Consider the following 10400-nt stretch of genomic DNA (forward strand, 5'->3'; position numbering starts at 1 on the left):
ATTATTATTATTATAATTATTAGCATTTTCGGTGCCCCAAATGCTGGATTTGGGTTTGGAGTTATTTCCATGTAAACTTAGAGGTGGCCCTTGATAGTGCACTGGATGGGGACAGAAGGCGCGCTGCCACACATTTTAGAAGAAGCCTTGAGAAGATTTCATTTTCTGTATGTAGAGTACTTCCCAGGCACCTTGATGATTGTAATAAAGTTAAACTGATTGGAGTGAACATTTAAGATAACATAAGCAGAGAGCTCGCCTGCCCCTCCACTCAATTTTTCTGTAATATCTATGTTATCAGCCAGAAAAATGAAGCAAATTCAAAATGGGCTTCATTCCGGTTCCAATTACATACTAATCTTTGACATCGGATTTGGTAACCAAAAATGTCCTGATCATTAAGTATGAGTTGCCCCTTTTGTTTATGTGTTTGTCAGGGAGGGGGACTGGACTCTGAGCTGGCTGACTTTCACTGATGGAGCAGGAGTGTCAACAGCCAAAGCGAGCCTGAGGGAAACTCTGCCATGCCCCTGGGCTTGCAATTGCTGTTCCTCCTTCCCCTTTTTCCTCTCCAAACTCATAAGCAGGTCCAACCATCACCCCTTTGTGTCTCCTCCAAGGGAAGTGTAGCTCTTGCTCCCTTCCACCTACTTCAAATCTCTGTCAAGGTGGGTCTCAATAATAAAGTAATTATTCACTGTTTCCAATGAGAAGTGGTTTTCTAGGCTTTTGGGTAGATTGTTTTTGAAACTCAGATGTCTTTAGAACAAATGTTATACTTGCCTGGTATTAGCTTAGGAGATCCCAAATATGAACAAACTTACGATGTATCTTACTTATTTTGTCCAAGAAATTTTAGTATGTCTTCCCACACCTCCTTTGGTCAGTATAAAACATTTGTCAAGCCTCATCCACTAAAGCTTATTACAGAGCTAATGAGCTCAAGTTACATCAAGGGGTTGTTCTTTTTTAACAGTATATAAAGATCTCTGTTGGAATGAAGATTTAAAGAATAATGCAATTTTTGCTACTTTGCCTCATTGGGCAAATTTTATAGTTGGCTGGGATTGAACAATAGCACATTTTTAAAAGCAGCCTTTTCATTGTTTTAAATAAAGATATCGCTTGACTAATAGTTTTATAAAGCTCTTAGGCATATTGTTCTTATAAAGACTACCATAAAGCTGCTAACAAAAATAATACAGCACATCTTTCTTAGGAAATTTCTTATTTTTGATTTAGAATTGGGTGCATATCTCTTTTCAAAGGCTTGCAAAATTATAACTTAATTCTTAATTGAAAATAAGAGGAATGATAGTTTGAATTTTCTTATCTAGTAAATGTGGTCCCTTTTGAAATTGATGAACTATTACTGAAATCATTTCAAAGATTTTTAAAGGGCACTGTCTAGATTATTAGTAATAAATGGCTAATGTAAAACAACATGGACATGGTAATATCTGAAAGGCCCTGGCAGTAGTCTCTTTTTTTAAATATTAATTTAAAAGGCAGGAGGGATATTGTGTGGGGCAGAGTAAACAAGATGGGTGTGTTGCTTCCTGATTGCCATTAACTGAAAGCACTGATAATCCTCAGGTGATGGAGTCCTGAGTCCCCTGGGATGCATCAGTAGTGATCCTATAGAGAACCACAGCTCCTGTGCCTCACAGAGGGAAATCTTGTTTTTCCATTCCCTCAGCCTTAAATTAGACAGGTACTACTAATTTCTGCTCTAAAAGTGAAAAAATCGTGAAGTGCAGCAGGGAAACTCAGAATTGGCATCTGTAACAAAATGTATACTTCCACTTGAAAAAGGTACAAGGAAATGTGATTCAGAAACTAGGAATGAATATAAATAGGTAAAAATTATATCAATGAGTTCACATGAGTGTTACGGAGGGGAAACTGTATTGATCTGATAATATTTCCAATTCCTTGGTGGTGTTTCCTTCTCTCAGAAGTTATAGGGGGCCTTTTAACCCCATGGTACAGAGTTTCTATTTTCTTCCATGCACAGTGGGAAACTATTAAAGCATTTCTAGTGGGAAACGATTTTACCAGGATCCTCTTGCTAGTGTGTCAAGATGATCCATTGAAAGACAGGAGGGTAAGCAAGGAGGCTATTACTTTCCCAGCCTTGCCTTTAACCAGAGCAATAGCGGTAGAGATGGTGAGAAGTGGCCAAATTCTGGGTGTAGTTAGAGGTAGAGGTGACAAGGCTGAATAACGGACTAGATGTGCTTGCTGATAGGAGGAGAGGCTTAAGTCTAGGTTTATGACTAGAGCAACTGGAAGAATGCAGTTGCCACTGACTAATATGGAAATACAGGAGAAACAAAGTTTTGAGCAGCCTATCAGACATTCAGGTGCAGGCATCACAAGGGTAGTTGGGACAGAACTCAGGAGGAAAAGTAAGAGTTGGAGATAAAAATGTGTGAGTCATCAGTGTATAAATAGTATTTAGAACAATGAGACTTCATGAAATGATTTAAGGAGAGACTGTATTTGAAGGATCAGGCTGAGAAAACAGCTTTAGAACCATCCAAAGTATGGACATTGAAAAAATTAGGAGCCAGAAAAGGGAACTGAGATGGAGCAGTCAGTGAAATAGGAGAAAATCCAGAAGTATGTGATGTCATGGGAGCCAAAAGAAGAAACTATTTTAAGAAGGAGGAAGTGATGGCCAGTTATGGTCAATGCTAAGGAACAGTTAAACTATATGAGGACAAAGAATTACCCTGGAATTTTATTTGACCTTGATAAAAGCTATTTCAGTTGAAATGGTAATGACAAAAGATTGATCAATAAGGATTGAACTAAGATTGATGACCTAATGATTCTAATCCTAGGAATTTATCTTACAGATATATTTGCACTTAGGAAAAATACTATATGTTCAAAGTTACTCCCTGCAGTTTTTTTTATAAGTAAACAATTGAAAGCAAATACCTGAAAATAGAAAACAAACAAAATAAACTATGCACATTTATTCAATGGAATACTGTCCAATTGTTAAAATGATTAAGGCAGCTTTCTATGTACTAATATGAAGATCTTCAAAATATATTAAGTAAAGAGAAAAAGTTGCAATACAATGTGCATGGTATGCTATCATTTATTAAAGGACAAAGAAAAATGAACCTATGAATGAAGGTATACCCCCCATAAAATGAAAAACTGAGTGTAAGGCACAACAATGAGAAGAAAATTGACCCTTGTACACACTTTAATACCTTTGAATTATATGCACATACATTAGCTATTCAAAATACCAAATAAAATTTTACACATAAATCTGAAAAAATTTGTAATTTAAAATAATAGGAAGAGGAAAGAAAGAATGAGAGGTGAGGAAGTGAATACTCTGTGTAAAGTAACTCTTTTCAAGAAGTCTTCAAGAAGAGGATTAAAGGTAGCTGGGGAAGGCCATGGATATTTGTTTTTAAAATGGGAGCTATTAATGTCTGGAATTAGACCAATAAGCCTGAACCAGACAGAAGGAAAAGGTGATGATAAAATATAAAGAGGACAACTATGGGAGCAGAATCCTTTAATAAGTGGTAGGTATGGCCTTCCAGGTACTTGTGAGGGAGGAAACTAGCAGGACTTGACACTCAGTGTCTTTTTCTGCATATCCAGCCCAAACCTCTACATTAAGCTACAGGCCCTGGAGAGGACCACATGGAGAGGACCACATGGACAGATAAATGACCTCCAGTCCCAGTCAACAGGTTCATAATTAAACTCATCTTGTTTCTCCCTTAAATATTTAAGTCTCTTATATTCCATATTCCATCAGAGAAACTCCCAAATTCCTTTCTAAAATTTTTTTCCAGACGCAGCCAAATTCAGTCAGTCTACTCCCTGATGGGTCTCTTGATTCTACTTTCCTGATCATGCATTAACTTTCTTTAACTCAGTATGCCTGGCCTAGACTTTTAAAAATACCTTCAACCTCATCTCCCTGGACCTAGCCTGGCCCACATGAATCATTTTTCCCATTAATTAATTTTAGAGATTAGTTCTGTCCCATGCTTAAAATCCTTCAGTGGCTTCCCCTTTCCTTCTGGGAACAAGCCAAGCCATGCAGCTCACTTTTCCAGCCCTCCTTTGTCTGGATTTCTGCTCCAACTTACTTCCTGCCACTCCACCCTGCCCACCTCCCAGCTACGCTGCAGCGACAGGAAACTGTTCACACTTATCTGACATTACATTTTCCTCTCTGTTCTTCACTTAGCTCTTAATGTCCCTCCTTCTACCTGGCCAATTCTTAGTCATTGGCCAAAATTCAGATTTATTTGTTTTCCTTTTCAGACCCCTCCCTTAAACAGAAAACCACCCACTCTTTGTACACTACTCCTGAGCCTTTTGCAAGCTTCCATGACGCATGCCCCAAGCTGCTTGTATTTTAATTATTTCCATATGTCTCATCTCCAATTGGATCGGTGAGTCTTTGGAGGCAGAAGTTTAGTCTTTTTCATCTCTGCTTCCCCAGAATGGACGAACCCTAGGTTCCAAGAGCATCAAAAGGAAACTGCTCTGAATCGTGGGTTGTCTGGGATAAAAGTTCCTGCAAACAAGCCATAGATCTGAACATTTCACAAATACCCTTGGGTGGGAGTGATTTTCTAAAAGTAATTTCACAAACATTATTCTCTATTCATTGGTGGCTCTCTCTGTGGCATTTTACTCTTTCAAACTGTTTCATAAAATTAAAAGGCCAGAAAGGTCAGAGAAACTTCTAACTTAATCTTCGGTACCCACAATCTCCAAGACAAATACTTTCCTTATATAATAAAACCTCAAGGGAATAAAACTATATAACCTCACTCAATAACCCACTTTAGTGTTCAGTTCCTTTATTTTTTATACAACATAAATTGACATTGCTGTAGTCATTTCTATTTTTTTGAAACGGCCAATATATGGTCCATTTTCCTTATATCAATCTTTCATCTATTTCAGAACAATGTCAACTAATATTGAACAAAAGTATCTCAGTTAAATCAAGAGTTATTCATACTCATTCAGCTTTTGCAAATGTTCAACTTTCAACTTTATCCAAGATACAGAAGTCTTTGGTTCCAGTTCAACTTCAGTCTTTCCTCGATTTTTGTGTTATTTCCCCATCTTGCAATTATTATATATCAGTGTATTAACTCATAGTGAGATTTAATCAAATAAAATCTTTGAAATAGATGTTTTGTATCAGTGGAAACTAGTATATATTATACATTAAAACAGGCAAAGTTATGTGCAAATATCTAGCCATCAAAAGCCCTAGTTTTACAGTTATGTTTTGGTCTTACAATATTTGATTTTGAGGTATTTGTGATATTTTAAAAAGTATATAAAGTATGATTTTGTTTTCTAATAACCATAGCAAGCAAGATGCCTGACTATTTATTGCCTTAATAGCTAAGATAAGTTCAGGAAAAGACTAATTTGGCTCATGCTTACAAGCAAGGGTGGCTTAGTTATGTGGTACAAGTAACAATGGATAGTTATTTGCATATTTTCATACTTTCTTATTAAAAAACATTTGAAATAATGAGTTCCAGATGTGGAACATGGCCATTTCAACATTTTGTCTGCATATTATTCAAGGCAGCCACTGCAACACAGCACTAATAATTCAAGGCATCTTTTAGCTATTCTTTGGTATCTTGGCAGCTGTGCTTGACAAGGCAAACACCCTTCAATCTTTATAATTCTAGTTGAAATAAAAGCACTGAAGCCCTCTGTTCTTACCTTTCATAATCAAAGTCTAGACTGCATGATTTGGAGCCTTTCTGTTTTCAGAAAAGGAGCCTGAATTTCAAATGCTCAAAAAACCATTTTCTCTTAAATTCATCTGTGGATCTTTCTTTCCCCTCTTTCCTAGCTACCATTAGTCCTAGAAGGCAGAAGAGAGAAATGAACATTCTTCCCTTCATATCCATAGTCATGGAAAGAACTTTCAAATGAATGGGCTAAAATCCTGACAAATGTCATTTTTATCCTAAAGAACTTAACCAAGATTTAGCTCAAATCTATGCAAGTTTCCTTTCTAGGCTTATCCTCCTGGTATACCCTCTCACTAAAAGCAGCTGCAACCTTTCATTAAACATCATTGCTACCTCAGGAACTAAGCGGAGAAAATCTATCAAGATTGAACTTTTTAAAAATTATATTAATGCATCACACCATTCTAAAATTGTAGATAGTAACTCTGCAGTGGCTAAAGAAGGTTACATTAAAACCAGCCTCACATGTTGGAACATTTGTCTTCTCAAAGAAACATCTAATTTGATATGAATATGTAGAATTCATACTGAAACAGGAAGGAAGTGCTTTCTGAATAAATACATTTATGATTATCTATAGCATACAAAAGTGGTATTGGACGTCACTAAATGAAAAGTAGAAGGAATACCCCTGCCCTGGATGTGAACTACTTGAATAAATAGAAGAATAATTGACAAAGTTAGAAAAACATGTACATAATACCATGACTACAATCATAATGGCATGAAAACAAGAACTGTTTGATAGTTTTCACAGTTACATTCAAATGTATTATTACATTTTGTCTTAGCATCCAGACACAAATAGTTATCCCCGTTTTATAAGAGAGAAGTGATTCCCAGAGACTAAATGGTTTGTCCAATAGCTTGGGACTCATAAATGGTGGAACTATGAGCACAAAGCACATTTCAATTTGATCTAGTCATCTTTCAACTATAGTATATGTTGCCCTTCAACCCTAAAGTATTTGAGGAAAAAAAACTGCATCTTCCTCTGGATTCATTTTTAAGATGCATTTTACAATTTTCATTGTTAGGTTTAAACCAAAAATTAATTGCAGACTTTATACTTAAAACTGAAATGTATTTTCTTTCACATTACTCACTTTACAGATGGTTTCAATATATAAAAATGTTGTTTTATTCCAGTAACATTATCCTCATTGTTGAAAACATGAATATATAAAACTACTTAAAGAATAAAATAAAAATCTCCATAATTCTATCAAAACATTCTCACAAGAATTGAGTATATCTTAATTTTTAACAACTTTCATGGAATTGATAGTCAAACTTATATCTTAATATATTTTTCACTTGATTACCTATAAGGTTGAATATATATATATATAATTTTTATGGGCATTTGAATTTCTCCTTTTAGAATTATCTGTCAGTGTTTTTTGCTTATATTACTATAGATATGCTTATATTTTTCCAAAGCTTTGTCTGTCATATGCTGCAATTTTCCGCCTTTGTTTATGTCTTTGAACTTGTTCCATGGTAATAATTGATGGCACATAAATTTAAATTTTATGTGGTTCAACATTTCTTTTATTTTTGTTTAACTTTCATTTGGTTTTAGTTTCATGAAACAAGAAGCAAGTTTACAGCTTTCCATTCCAAGATCAGTTGGATATTTGTTCATATTTTCCAATTTTAATGGTTTTACTTACTTTATATTTAGCTCTTTGATCAAGCTGTAATTCATTTTTATATATCATGTGTGATGAATTGCCATCTGGGTCTTTTTTTCTAAAGAGTTAGACTATCATCCTAATACCCAATCTTGAAAAATCATTCCATTCCCACTGGTATGAAATATTAAATGTATCATCTACTAGGTGCTTATGTTTGCAGTGATCAATCTGTTTAATTGCGCCTTCTCATGGTTGTTGCAGCAGACCTGAACTATTTTTAACTATTGTTAATTTATAATATTTTAGCAACTGTAGTGAAATGGTTTTATTTTTTACCATTTTTCCTCAAAAGTTTCTCTATTCTTTCCTGTTTGTTCCCCCTCAGTGAGCATGGGTAATTTTGTGAGATATTGAAGAAAGCTAAGATTTTTATTAAAATAACATTTTGATTAGAAGTTAATGGGAAAGCACTGACTGAATTTCCCATGGAGAAAGATGATATTTCTCATTTTATTTAGGACTTACTTCATTGCGTGTCAAAGAAGCTTTATGATTGACTTATGGATTCCACACATTTCTTATTTGGGTTTTCCTAAGTATTGTAAGTTATGCAACACTAATATGAACGATGACTTTTCCTTATATCTCCTTTTGATTATGACTAGTTCACAGAAAAGTCAATTATTTTTACCTATTTATATTTATTTATTTTAAGATTTTTCTTAAAATATAGCTAACATACAATATTATTTTAGTTTCAGGTGTACACCATAGTTATTCAACATTTATATTCCTGAAGAAGTGATCACCATGATAAGTCCAGCAACCATCTGACACTGTACCATGCTATCATAATATCGTTGACTTTATTCCCTATGCTGTACATTACATCCCCAAGACTTATTTGTTTTATACCTGGAAATTTGGACCTCTTATTTCCCTTCACCTTTCCCCCTTTTTAAAAATTTTTCAATTACAGTTGACATTCAATTTTATTTCATATTAATTTTAGGAGTACAAAATAGTGGTTAGACACTTATATAATTTAAGAAGTGATGCCACTGACTAGTCTATTATCCACCTGGCACTATAGTTATTACCATATTATTGACTATATTCACTGTGCTTTACTTTGCATCCCCATGACTATTTTGTAACTACCAATTTGTACTTCTTATCCCTGTACCTTTTTCACCTTGTCCCCAATCTCCCTCCCATCTATCACCCAAATAAATCTAGTACCCATCTAACACTATACATTGTTATTATAATATTATCGACTATATCCCTTATGCTATACCCTACATCCCCATGACTACTGTGTAACAACCAAGTTGTACTTCTTAATCCCTTCCCCCTTTTCATTCATCCTCCCAACACTCCTCCCATCTGGCAACCATCAATTTGTTCTCTGTATCTATCAGTTTGTTTCTGTTTTGTTTGTTTATTTATTTTGTTATTTAGATTCCACATATAAGCAAAATCACATTGCATCTGTCTTTCTTTGTCTGACATACTCCACTCAGTACAACACATTCCAGGTTCATCCATGCTGGCGCGGATGGCAAGAACGCATTCCTTTCCATGGCCGAGCAATATTCCATTGTATATATGTACCACCTACATTTTATTCACTCATCCATTGACAGACACCCAGGCTGCCTCCATATCTTGGCCATTGTAAACAATGCTACAATGAACATATGGGTACACACATCCCCTCAAAGTAGTGTTTTGGGTTTCTTCAGATAAATACACTGAAGTAGGATTACTGGGTCCTTCTTTGTCTCTTGTTATAGCCTTTTTTTTAAAGTCTATTTTGTCTGGTATAAGTATTGCTACTCCAGCTTTTTCTATTTGTTTGTTTGTTTCCATTTTCATGAAATATCTCTTTCCCATCCCTTTTCTTTCAGTCTACGTGTGTCTTGATATGAAGTGAGTCTCTTGTAGGCAGCATATGTAAGGGTCTTTTTTCTTATCCATTCAGCCACCTATCTTTTAATTGGAGCATTTAATCCATTTACATTGAAAGTAATTGTTGATAGATATGTAGCTCTTGCCATTTCATTATGCATAATTTTTATTTATTTATTTATTTATTTATTTATTTATTTATTTATTTATTTATTTTCTGTTTTAAAGAAGTCCCTCTAAGATTCTTTGTATACTGGTTTGGTGGTGAAGAACTCCTTTAGCTTTCTCTTGTCAGGGAAGAGCTTTGTCTGTCCTTCAATTCTAAATGATAGCTTTGCTGGATAGAGTACCTTTGGTTGTAGGTCCTTGGTTTTCATCATGTTTAATATTTTGTGCCAGTCCCTTCTGGCCTGAAAAGTTTCTTTTGAGAAATCAGCTGACAATCTTATGGGAGCTCCCTTGTAATTTACTAGTTGCCTTTCTCTTGCTGTTTTTAGGATTCTCTCTTTGCGTTTAACCTTTGTCATTTTAATTATAATGTGTCTTGGTGTGGGCCTGTTTGGGTTCCTTTTGTTTGGGACTCTGTACTTCCTGGACTTATATGTCTATTTCATTCACCAGGTTAGGAAAGTTTTCCATCATTATATCTTCAAATAGTTCTCAATTCTTTGCTTTCTCTCTTCTCCTTCTAGTACCCCTGTGATGCGAATATAATAATTTTTTATGTTGTCCCAGAGGCCTCTTAAACTATCCTCAGTTTTTTGGGTTCTTTTTTCTTTTTGCTGTTCTGATTGTGTGTTTTCTGCTAACTTGTCTTCCAAAAGCTGATTCAGTCCTCTGCTTCATCTAGTCTGCTGGTGATTTCTTCCTGCATATCTTCATTTTTAGTTATTGTATTCCTCACTTCTGACTGGTCCTTTTTTATGGTTTCTAAGGTTTTTTTATGCTTGCTATCTCCTGGTTGAAGTTATCACTAAGTTTTTGGGGTTTTTTAAAAAGATTTTTATTGGGGAATTGGGGGATGGGAACAGCGCTGGGGAATTGGGGGAAGGGGAACAGA

General features: G+C 35.1%; 1 protein-coding gene across 3 annotated transcripts in view; it reads left to right on the forward strand.

Moving 5' to 3' along the window:
• Positions 1-10400, forward strand: part of HTR1F (5-hydroxytryptamine receptor 1F) — a 114438-nt gene that overhangs the window by 1152 nt on the left and 102886 nt on the right. The gene's annotated exons all lie outside the window — the stretch shown is intronic.

The sequence above is a fragment of the Hipposideros armiger genome, unplaced genomic scaffold (assembly GCF_001890085.2).
Source record: "Hipposideros armiger isolate ML-2016 unplaced genomic scaffold, ASM189008v1 scaffold_587, whole genome shotgun sequence".
Lineage (NCBI taxonomy): Eukaryota > Metazoa > Chordata > Mammalia > Chiroptera > Hipposideridae > Hipposideros > Hipposideros armiger.